Raw genomic sequence first — 10,873 nt, 5'->3', positions numbered from 1 at the left:
TTACGGGGACTCTTTTCAAAGCCCTTACATTTTGTTTTTTTTTTTTTTTTTTTGGATGATGAATATGTATCTACCCTTTAGATTCAGATGTTCGGTGTCTGGCCAGAGAAACTGAAATGCATATAGTCATATTTTATTCTATGTCATAAAAGCATTGAGTCAGGCCATCAGAAGATTCTGGAAGCGAGAGCAGGTTAAAAAATACATGTAAGCTCTGTGAGAATCAATCCTTGTGTTGTTTGTGATATTATGCATATTTTAAAAGCGTGGCTTACTCTTGTCTTTCTCTCTGAATCCATAGGGATTTATACATATGCACACATACAATCATGCACATATGCTGTTAGACGCCTCAATGTAGCTCTGCCCCCATCCCACCAAGGGGCTTCGTCAGAGTCTTTTATTTTAATTAGGTACAGTTCCTGGTAACCGAAAACTTGAAAAAATATAGTTACACATGGACTGTCAGGGCAAATCAGGGACATTTCTAGCCTTTCATAAGTAAGCTATGGGGCGCAGGCCTCCATCAAAAAATGTCTCCATATTTTCATTGTCATATGATACTGTTTTGAATGTTTGAATATAAATGGTCACTGCAGTACAGAGGGTGTTGCTCGTTCACAAGCCGAGCGGTTTCATCGCTGACATACATGTGTGAGTTTGTTTCATACAATGGGCTGTAGGTAAATATCACCTCATCCAGTGCTATTTTTGTTTTCTGTCTTATAAGTATCTCATTACGGTGTGAGAAACCACTGTAAATGATTCAGTGTGTGAGTGAACTGTCAATTGAATGAATGAATCATTCCGATTGAAACCGAATTAATCAAACTGAATTGTAAAATATTTCAGACCTTTTTGCAAACCCAATATATCAATAGTGATTCATCAGTGAATCACTAGCTCTGATTCTAAACAGCTAATAGAAACCAAACATGATATTATTGCTGAAATATTATCAGAGATAATGAGTATCAGGTTGATATGCTGGATTCTCCAGCATCAGCCAATGATTTATCAGTAATATTTTACTGGGTCTGCATTTCACTGGGGCTCATACCCCTGTAAATAGGGTCTAACGACACCCCTGGTGAAAATATGACAAACTATTTTGCAATTTAAAATTTGAACAGTCTGGAAAACTTTTAGACAGATTATCTCACACAGTGCACGTGGGTATTTCCAGCACACCACAAAGAACAAAGCGTGAGCCATGATTCAGGGACAAATTAGTCTTATGAACTGGTTCTTCTTAATGAGTCAAATGAGTCAAAATGATTCACAAACCAGTCTCAAACTCACTTTTAAATGTCAGTGAAAATATGACAAAAATATTTTGTAACAATAATTCAAAATATTACAGGGTTTAGTCATAGATAATCTCACAATGTCTAATTTGTGAACAAACAACACTTATGAACAGGTTTTTTCTAATGAGTCAGTCAAAATGATTCACAAAACTCTCAAACTCGCTCACAAGTTAAAATAGACTCACTCACTCAAAATTTTACTAAATCTTGAATTACTAAAAGCCCCACAAGACTTTTGCACAGATTTTTGGCCGATTTATCTGGATGAATAAATGCCAGTTGCCTAAAGTCATAGCCAGTCGGTAGATTTGAGTTGACAGTTCTCATAGAAAATCCCAGTGTATGATGGGCACAGACTCTCATTTTTTAGTTTTTTGATTGAATTTTTCCCTCTGGTTATATTCAATTCAAAACAAATGGTATTATCATATAATCATATATATAAAAACAAACCACATACACATGCATGCACTTTTTACTGCATAGGTTTGTGTAATATCACAGCATCTTCCACAAATAGAATCCCAGTCAAACTGGGTAACCAAGGACACATCCATAAAACTGTCAGTTTATAGATTTTTCAGACTCAATGCTCGGCTCATGGTTTGAGCGCTGATGTGCGTATGTGCTCGGCTTTGGCACTCATTTCACCTGATCGATCAGTAAACAGTCAGAGTTCAAGGATAAGACTGATCTCTAGAACAAAAATGACAGCTTAATGATGCCACTCGAACAAAATGGAAACAGAGTGAACATTAGACCAAAAGGAAAGCAGCTGAACTGAATACAAAGGAAGAATGCAACAGCCAATGTTTTTATAGAAATATAAACAGGAACCCCCTTTTCATTAAACCACAGGATTGTGGTTTGTAATTATAAGATGTCCATTCATTACCTTTCTGCTGAAGCCATGTTTACCACTGTGCTGAGACTGAAATATACTGCCATGGATTATCTGACATGACAGGCCAAATTAATGTCTATTGGTAATCATGCATGTGAACCTTTGCCTTGCCCTGTATAATTAATGACAATGAGGTTCATGCGATTTGTGACGGGATAATGAACTTGAGAGATGAATACAGAGAATAGGATTTGATATAATACACAGATCACTCACATTATAGATTTAATTACAGCAAATACACTGACTGCATTGTGATATTTTGAAAGGAAAAACCTGGGACCACTGGATGGTCAGCCAATTTTTTGTTTTGGTCATATTTTTCAATATGAATCCAGCCTATAGAATACATATTACATTTTTAAAATATATATTAAAATTAACATTAAAATGATACGCATTCATCTGCCTCCATAATTGAATGCATGGCTTAACTTCATTATGTTTCACAGTAAATATTATGAATAATTATGATTAATTTGTTAAACTACTCAGCATATCATTGATTTGTAATTGATTTGATTACATTTTAATTGAGCTTAAACAAAACTGTTGCATACCAAACCTTGTCAACTCAGATGGGTTTTTCAGATCAACATGCCATTCTCAGAGCTGAAGCTCTTTTCTCATCGACTGGTTTGCTGGCTCATTAGAGAGTGTGATATGCAGCTCTATCTCTGTCAGGTACAAGCCAATTTCAGAGCCAGTTATTCTGTGATGAGAACAAGGAGCACTATTAATGAAAGACTTCCTCACATATTTCCTGTGAACTTAATCAGCCAAGGCTAATCATAGAACCTGCACCATCTATCCTGACGAACAGTTAAAAAAAAGTTTCAACCTTTTGAAATGTTCTTGATTTATGTCAGCAGGCTCTCAGCATGTGCTATGATAGCGTCCATCTAAGTCAATAATAATTCAATTCTGTCATTTAACAATATTTTATAGTGCCACAAATGTTTATGTGAATATTACTTATATTTAGTAACTTTTGGGACCCCAAGCACTGTCAAATACGTCCTCATCAGATCTGCACAGGAGATATTTTGGTCCATTCCTCTGCACAAGCAGATTCATAAATATTTTGGGATATCTTGCATATTTTTGGGATTCCTCAAATTGCCTTGAATAGAAATCATGCCACAGCATTTCAATGAGATTGAGGTCAGGACTCTGACCTGACTTTTCTAATATATGAGATTTCCTCAGTTTAGATGCACTCTGATTGTGATTTATTCCTTTGTTTAGAAACAAACATGTTGCATGACCCACTTTTCTTTAAAGTTTCAGATCACAAACGTCCTGACAATGTGCTGTAAAATTGGAACAATTATATTTTAATATTAAGTATGCTTGCAGATCCATAGATTTCTCTCTAGGGTACTTTGCCATTTTTTGAAGGATCCTTTGACATGTCCTTACACTGACCTTTTGAAGGACAGCCAAGGTACCACTGGTGCTGAATTTCTTCTATTTGTAATCAATCTGCTTCAATGGGGACTAATGGAGCCCCAAGTCTTCAGACACCCTTGTGTAACCTTTTCCAGACTAATGAGCCTGTACAATTCCTCTTCTGTGGTTCTCTGAAATCTCTTAGGTCATGCCATATTGCACTTTAACATAATTCAGAGGTAAAGAGCAGGTAACCAAATATTTCATTTTTCAAGAGGCCTAGAAAGTCACATTATATATTAATTACTACTTTGATAGATTTAACCATTTGTTGATATGGATTTGCAAAATATTTTTGTCTTGTTTGGTATGCAAGACTATCTGTATTGACTACTATGATTTTAGGAAGTGTCATATAGAAATCCAAATAATTTCAAAGGTTTCATCAACATTTTCTCATAACTGTTAATGGAGAGAAAAGTTCATGAGGTAGATATAAAAAACAATTAGAAGTGGATGAAAAGGGATTGAACCACAACAACAACAAAAGAAAACAAATTAATAAAATATAAAATGATTAACAGAAAATTAATTAATAGAAAATACATTGCAGTACAAGTGGAACTTGTTTTCTTACTCCACTACTACTCTATAATATTGCAGTAATTTAAAGTAATATATCACTTGACAAAATAGAACATAAAATGCAATATTCAGACTTTTAGATTTTTTAAACCCATTTGCCAGGTAAAAATGCTCTGTTGAATTCTGTAAGAAAAATGATCCCTGGTGAAATATTTTGGTTTATAGTAATGTGTCACTGTAATCACTGTATTGAACAGGTAAGAGGGTTCAGGTGACCAATATACTTGAAGAAGATTCGGATATAGTATGACCAAAAACAAAATCCTAATACTTCTATTTTTTTCACTTTTGTGCACACCATAGGCATGACCTTCGAATGCTGCCAAGCCCAAGTTTCATTGTTTCACGTTTGAACAAATACTGACACCTGGTGGCAATAATTACATGCAACATTTGCAAAAAAATTAAAAATTAAAATTAAACACATTAAATAATGATATCTACATTGCACTTATAAAACACAAAACTGTAAAGCAAAATACTAATATACTAGTATCTTTCTTAATAACACAAACATTGTGTTAAGTATATGGCAGTAAAAATGCACACAATGTAATTTCCTGTCCCTCTAAATATGGTTTTGCATGGATGGAACTTTCATATCCCAGGCTTTTATGAAGCACAATGCACCACAAGCACCAAAGTCTTATTACCTCTTTGTACTGAAGCCCTCTGGGTCTTAAACTTGTCTGGGCTGTCAGGTGGAGAAGTAGCACCATATGACCCCATAGGGATGAAGTCCTGTTGAGCACCACCTTCTTCTGTGTGAAGGGTGAGATGGGCTGGAGGTTCTGGTCCACATCTTACTAAAGCTATAAAGCACCTGTAAAACTGGCAGTAAATACAGATTTGACAGTAACACTGGTCTATAAGTATAATTTGGATACAAATATACTTACGAGAAGCACATACCTGATTATTGAACAGAACGTATATGATGGGGTTCAGAACAGTGCTGCTCTTTGCTAGTATGGATGACACAACGCTGGCTGTGGGGCTGACAATACCGACGCTGAATGTGCCAAGCAATGCCATGACCCCGTACGGCATCCAACAGAGCAGGTGACAGGACACCATGGAAACCACCATCACCAGCACGTGCGTTTCCCGCCTCTGTGCAGCTGTCTGACTGATCTTAGCAACCTGTGAGATGAGGAGACACACTTTGAGGTTTGCTTTTCAAAGAATAACTGCAACAAGGCTGGACTGGAACACCATATTGTGTTTATGCATCAGAATGTTTAAACTGTATTTTCATTAATGGATTAGGAGAGAACCTACTTTACAATAGGTTTCTATTTGTTAATATTAGTTAACTACATTAGTTAACAAAGTAACAATGAACAGTATTTTTAATAAGTAACATTAACAAAGATTAGTAAATACTGTGACAAATGTATTGCTCATTGTTATTTAATGTTAATCAGTGCATTAATTAACATTAACTAATGGGAACTTATTACAAATTATTATCAGAGAATTGAAAGGAATAGTTTAAGCAAAAATCAAAATTTGCTTACAATTTACTCACTCTCAGGCCATCCAAGATGTAAATCAGTTTGTTTCATCATTGGAACAGATTTAGAGAAATTTAGCATTACATCACTTGCTCAGCAATGGATCCTCTGCAGTGACGGTGCCGTCAGAATGAGAGTTCAAAAAGCTGATTAAAACATCACAATAATTTACATGTAATCCACACAACTCCAGTCAATAAATTAACATGTTTTGAAGTGAAAAGATTCTTGTTTGCAAACAAATGTAATGCTAAATTTCTCCAAATCTGTTCTGATGAGGAAAAAACTACATCTATGGCCTGAGGGTGCATAAATATTCATATTTGTTTTTTGCATTTGTTGAGACAAGACCTATGAGAATTTGCACATTTACATACTAAAATGCCCAAATCTGATCCGGCTGTGTAAATAATTCACAGTAGCCATAAATAATGATGACAATGAGTGTGCGAAGGACTTTGGTTCCAGACAGTGGCATGAAAAATGCTTAATTTATGGCGAACAAACATTTGGCTAGAAAGATCGATGAGCCTTACTAGAAGAGAGCTTTTTATCAAAATAATTGCTTCCACTCCCTCTCTCTCTCTCACTTTCAACCTTTTCCTCTTTCACTCTTCCCTCACCCCATGAATGGCAATGAGGATCTTCCCGTAGCAGTAGACCATCAGAAGAAGAGGCAGCAGCAGACAAAAGACAAAGAGGCAGATGACGTAAGATCTTGTTTCCGGGGAGTGCTGGTTCCACTGGACTGAACAGGTGGTGCCGGGACCCTCAAGACCATAGCTGCTCCAGCCGAAGAGTGGTGGCACTGTCCACACGAGAGAGTACAGCCAGCAGCCTGTGATGAAGAGCAAGGCCTTCATATAGTCAGACACATCTGCTTTTGAGCAGCAGAGAATGGTGCTGTAACGCTCGTATGAAAGTACAGCAAGGGATACCAGTGAAACAATGCCTGTTGATATTGGATAAAAAGACAAATAAATTGTTCATCAACTTTTTTTTTTTACATTGTTGTTTGTTTTATCGTGATAGCAAATTACTTTACTTAATGTAAAAAAAACTTCAACTTCACATTAGACAAAATGGCTATTTGACAGTTTGGTGAATTTCACAAAGAAATCAAGAAGTATTTGTACACTAAACGCACACTTAACTACATCTAGAGAAACTTTCTGCATGTTTTCATGGAATTTCCCCCAATATTTAAATATGTTTTTGTGATTAAAGAGTTGTTTCTATGAATATATTAATCTCCCTGGAATGGAAATAATCAAACAAATACACAAATAAACCAAAAAATGTACCTTGGTAACCCTAGTTTCTGCCAAATTCTTTTAAACAACTATTATTAAACTATGTACAAAATTATTACACATCTAGGGGCAATTGTAACATTTTTTACATTTTCCTTCGTACCTCACATATTACTTTAAATACACTAGCCATCTTTTTATACAAGAAACAAATATTGGTGCACTAATTAATAATACAATTGATATAATTTCACTAATAAGGACAAGACTATAATACTAAGTTAAATGCAAGAAGTCAGAGTGTTACAATTGCCCCCGTGGTGGGGGCGATTGTAACAGTGTTTGGGGGCAATTGTAACACTGAAAAATAAGTCGTATTAACCCATTGTATCTCAAATAAAAGCCTACCTCAAAGTAATCACTTTACTGCTGTAGTATCAAATTTATTTTATCTATTTAATTTTATTTATTTATCTATTTTTGTAAGTGGTTCAAATTATTTTAGATGTCAGGCATCATATGCATTCAAAAAGCAAAAGTCTATTTTTTATTTTTGCAGAAGACAAGGCAACTATTCTAGTGGTAACTAGATTTTAATTATTTAAATATATATTTTACTCATATACATTAATCAGCTGATGAGTCAAGAACAGTCTTTAACCAAACTTTAATGAAATGGTACAAGATAGACATATTAACAGAATAAGATCATGTGGAGATAATATTCATTGTATTTTTTTAAAAAGATTTAAAAGCAACACATTGTTTAATGTGTAACACTAATAATTTTTAAATGTATATTTACGTTTAAATATGCTCATTTTCTAACAGAAAAATATTGTCACCACAGCCAAACAAGGTGTTTACACTGAGCCATGTGGCTCAGGGGCAGTTGTAACACATTGTTACAATTGCCCCCGATGTTGCAGCTATGATAAAATGTATGCTAGGTAGACACACCTTTATCAGAATAGGTTGTTCATGTTAATTTTTTATCAATAACCTAGAGATAAAATGTATGTAAGTTTAAATTCACAGTCATCTAAACTTTAAACAGCAGAAGAAAAATACTGTACATCCAAAAAGTAACTTTATTACCTCAAAATCAGTATTTTGTTGAAAACTTCTGCTGAGGTGAAATGATCACGCTCCTTTTCCACAGGCAGAGAAAGAATCCTACTGAGCATGTGCAGATTAAGTCTCATCACTCTAGCTTGTTTCTGATTGGAGGAATTGTGTGCGTTACAATTGCCCCCAGTCTCCCCTACATCTCACAACAGATGTAAAAGAAAAAATCGACAAAAACATAAAAACAAAATCGCTCTAGTGATTCAAAAACATACAGCGTGATCAGTGTACTCCGAAACCAGAACGAATGACACTTATGAGCCGGTTCTTTTCAGTGATTCACAATCAATCAGCGCAAGTTCGGCCGAACACCGGTTCGTTCCAGTGAATCGACAACACTGACTAGATTAGCAACCAGTGTCCGATTCCCAAACGGATGACTCTCATGAAGAGGTTCTTTTCAGTGAATCGCAATCGTGCAGCGCAAGTTTGTCGCACGAATCAAAAATAAGGCTACATCGCGAGCAGTGTCCGATTCCCGAACGAATGACTCATATGAAGCGGTTCTTCTGAGATAATATAGGCTAATTCTTCTCACATAATACTCCGAAACTAATGAATCAATCTGACACAGACTACGTAAACGGCAAGTAAGCAGCTATTGAAATTGACCCAAACCAGTTAATGTTGCATGTTTTCTATAACGTCCAGTTAAAGCTAATCACTTTTTGTAATCAGTAGAACATATTAATTTATTTGATCCCAGTTTACCGAACAGTGCGTTGGCAAAGCCATACCACCTGCAGCCATGACCTCCCGTCAGCCACCGGCCGTAGACAGACGCGGCGAAACTTAAAGGTGTAGTAGGAGATCTTGGAAAATGCTAACTTTAGCCTGATAACACTGAAAGCGAAGGTCCCACCCTCCCTGCAATCGCCATCCAAAGCCACGCCCTCTTAATGCATTTATGCTCACAGACCAGAACACCAGAGACAACATTACAATAGGCTACATCAGCGGTTCCCAATTCCAATCCTCGCGCCCTCCTGCTCTGCAGATTTCATATGTATCTCTTACCACGTGCGACGTCATCCTCGCTCTGTCTGCACAGCGTGCATGAACGCTCTGATGACATATCCTGTCTGCGCAAATTGGGTGCGCAGAGGTATGCTAATACATTAGTTGACAGGCAGGTAGGAAAGCTTATTAAAACGCTCGGACCGAGCGTTTTGATTGGACGAACATTTCTTGGTCCTAGGCCTTCCACAGAATATATAAATACAGATAAATACATTTAGACCACTTAACTTAATGATTGCTATCGGGATGTGAAGAGACTTCCAACCAGCATAACAAAAAATGTTTCTGAAGACAATCACCTATTACACCTTTAAAGGTGTGCCAAAGATACAAACGAGCATGTCGCTCACACTGATGTTCAGCAGTATTAAGTTGATCGGAGTCCTCAGGACATGAAAGTGGGCGAAGACCAAAAGAACAAGAAAGTTATTTAGTAAACCGAAAACGAAGATTATTCCCAAAAACACTGCCACTACAGTGTATCCCGTGCGGCTGATCTACAGGAGTCAGAGTGTCGAGCTGGCTGCCGTTCTCTATAAAGGACTCTCTGAGGAACATAAAACAGCGGACAGTATAGTAGGCTGAAAAGAGCACACCTGTACGCTGTAATGCAGAAGCTGAAGAAAGATAAAAAGTTGGACTCTCATGTTGTTTAAATGCCATATACCCACAGACCCGGTTCATTGTCGCCCCCGCTAGTGCCCCCACCTCAGCTGAGCACGACACTCCCCTTGTTCAATCAGCAATCAGCATGAACGCCTCTCACAACTTATTAATCACGCTTATCTCATAGATAATATGGCAAGCCATCTTAACATTTTTATTATATTTTATTATAACATATATTATTATATCTAGGGCTGGGTAAAAAATATCGATATCTCGATATTAATCGATTCTCATTTTTACGGAACGATATCGATTCTTAAATCCCAAGAATCGATTAGTCTAGCCTGTTTTCAGTTAATGGACGGAACATTGAAGGGTACTTCCCATCCAATAAATCTCAATAAGAATTGTGCTTGGTACTTTTAATATGAAACAAAGTCTCAGATTTCAAATTCTTTTCATTGTATTGCAGTATTCAAACAATAAATGCCGTTTTGGCGCTGTTTAATGTGGAGTGACAGATGCTGTAGCGCCTCAGTTCAACAGATGCGGCAGCACGTAGCGCACGTGAACTGATCATCTCCTCCACTTTAATACCAGTTTCAGCACAAAATAAATATGACTAAACATCCGAAGTTAAGTTAAAAGAAATAGTATAACTTTACAAGCAGTATCCTGTCTCATGTAATCACTCAATCTGTGTTTCAGCCGCCGCAAAGACGTCAATATAATGGCTTGTAAACAAACAATGTCAGGTAACGTCACATTTACCACAGAAAAACATATTTGGTGAATATAAACTCATTAGTCAGATAGAAAAATAAACTGTAGAGAGTGGCATTTTGCTAAATATATGCACCATATAACATTCATTATATATTTTACTGTTCTTCAATGTTTAATTTATGTTTGAATAAATCCAAGTTTTTAAAATAACTATTTTCTATTTGAATATATTTTAAAACGTAATTTATTGTGATTTCAAAGCTACATTTTTAGCATCATTACTCCAGTCACACGATCCTTCAGAAATCATTCTGATATTCTGATTTGCTGCTCAAAAAACATTTATTATTATTATGATGTTGAAAACAG

General features: G+C 36.2%; 1 pseudogene; it reads right to left on the bottom strand.

The window, feature by feature from the left end:
- Positions 1-4,863: 4,863 nt before the first annotated feature.
- On the bottom strand, positions 4,864-9,924 carry LOC107718784 (pinopsin-like; annotated as a pseudogene).
- Between the last annotated feature and the right edge of the window lie 949 nt (positions 9,925-10,873).

This window comes from Sinocyclocheilus rhinocerous, unplaced genomic scaffold (genome assembly GCF_001515625.1).
Source record: "Sinocyclocheilus rhinocerous isolate Xijiao unplaced genomic scaffold, SAMN03320098_v1.1 scaffold1655, whole genome shotgun sequence".
In the NCBI taxonomy this organism is placed as follows: Eukaryota; Metazoa; Chordata; class Actinopteri; order Cypriniformes; family Cyprinidae; genus Sinocyclocheilus; species Sinocyclocheilus rhinocerous.
The sequence above is the reverse complement of the archived record's forward strand: the minus strand, read 5'-3'. Positions and strand labels throughout refer to the sequence as shown.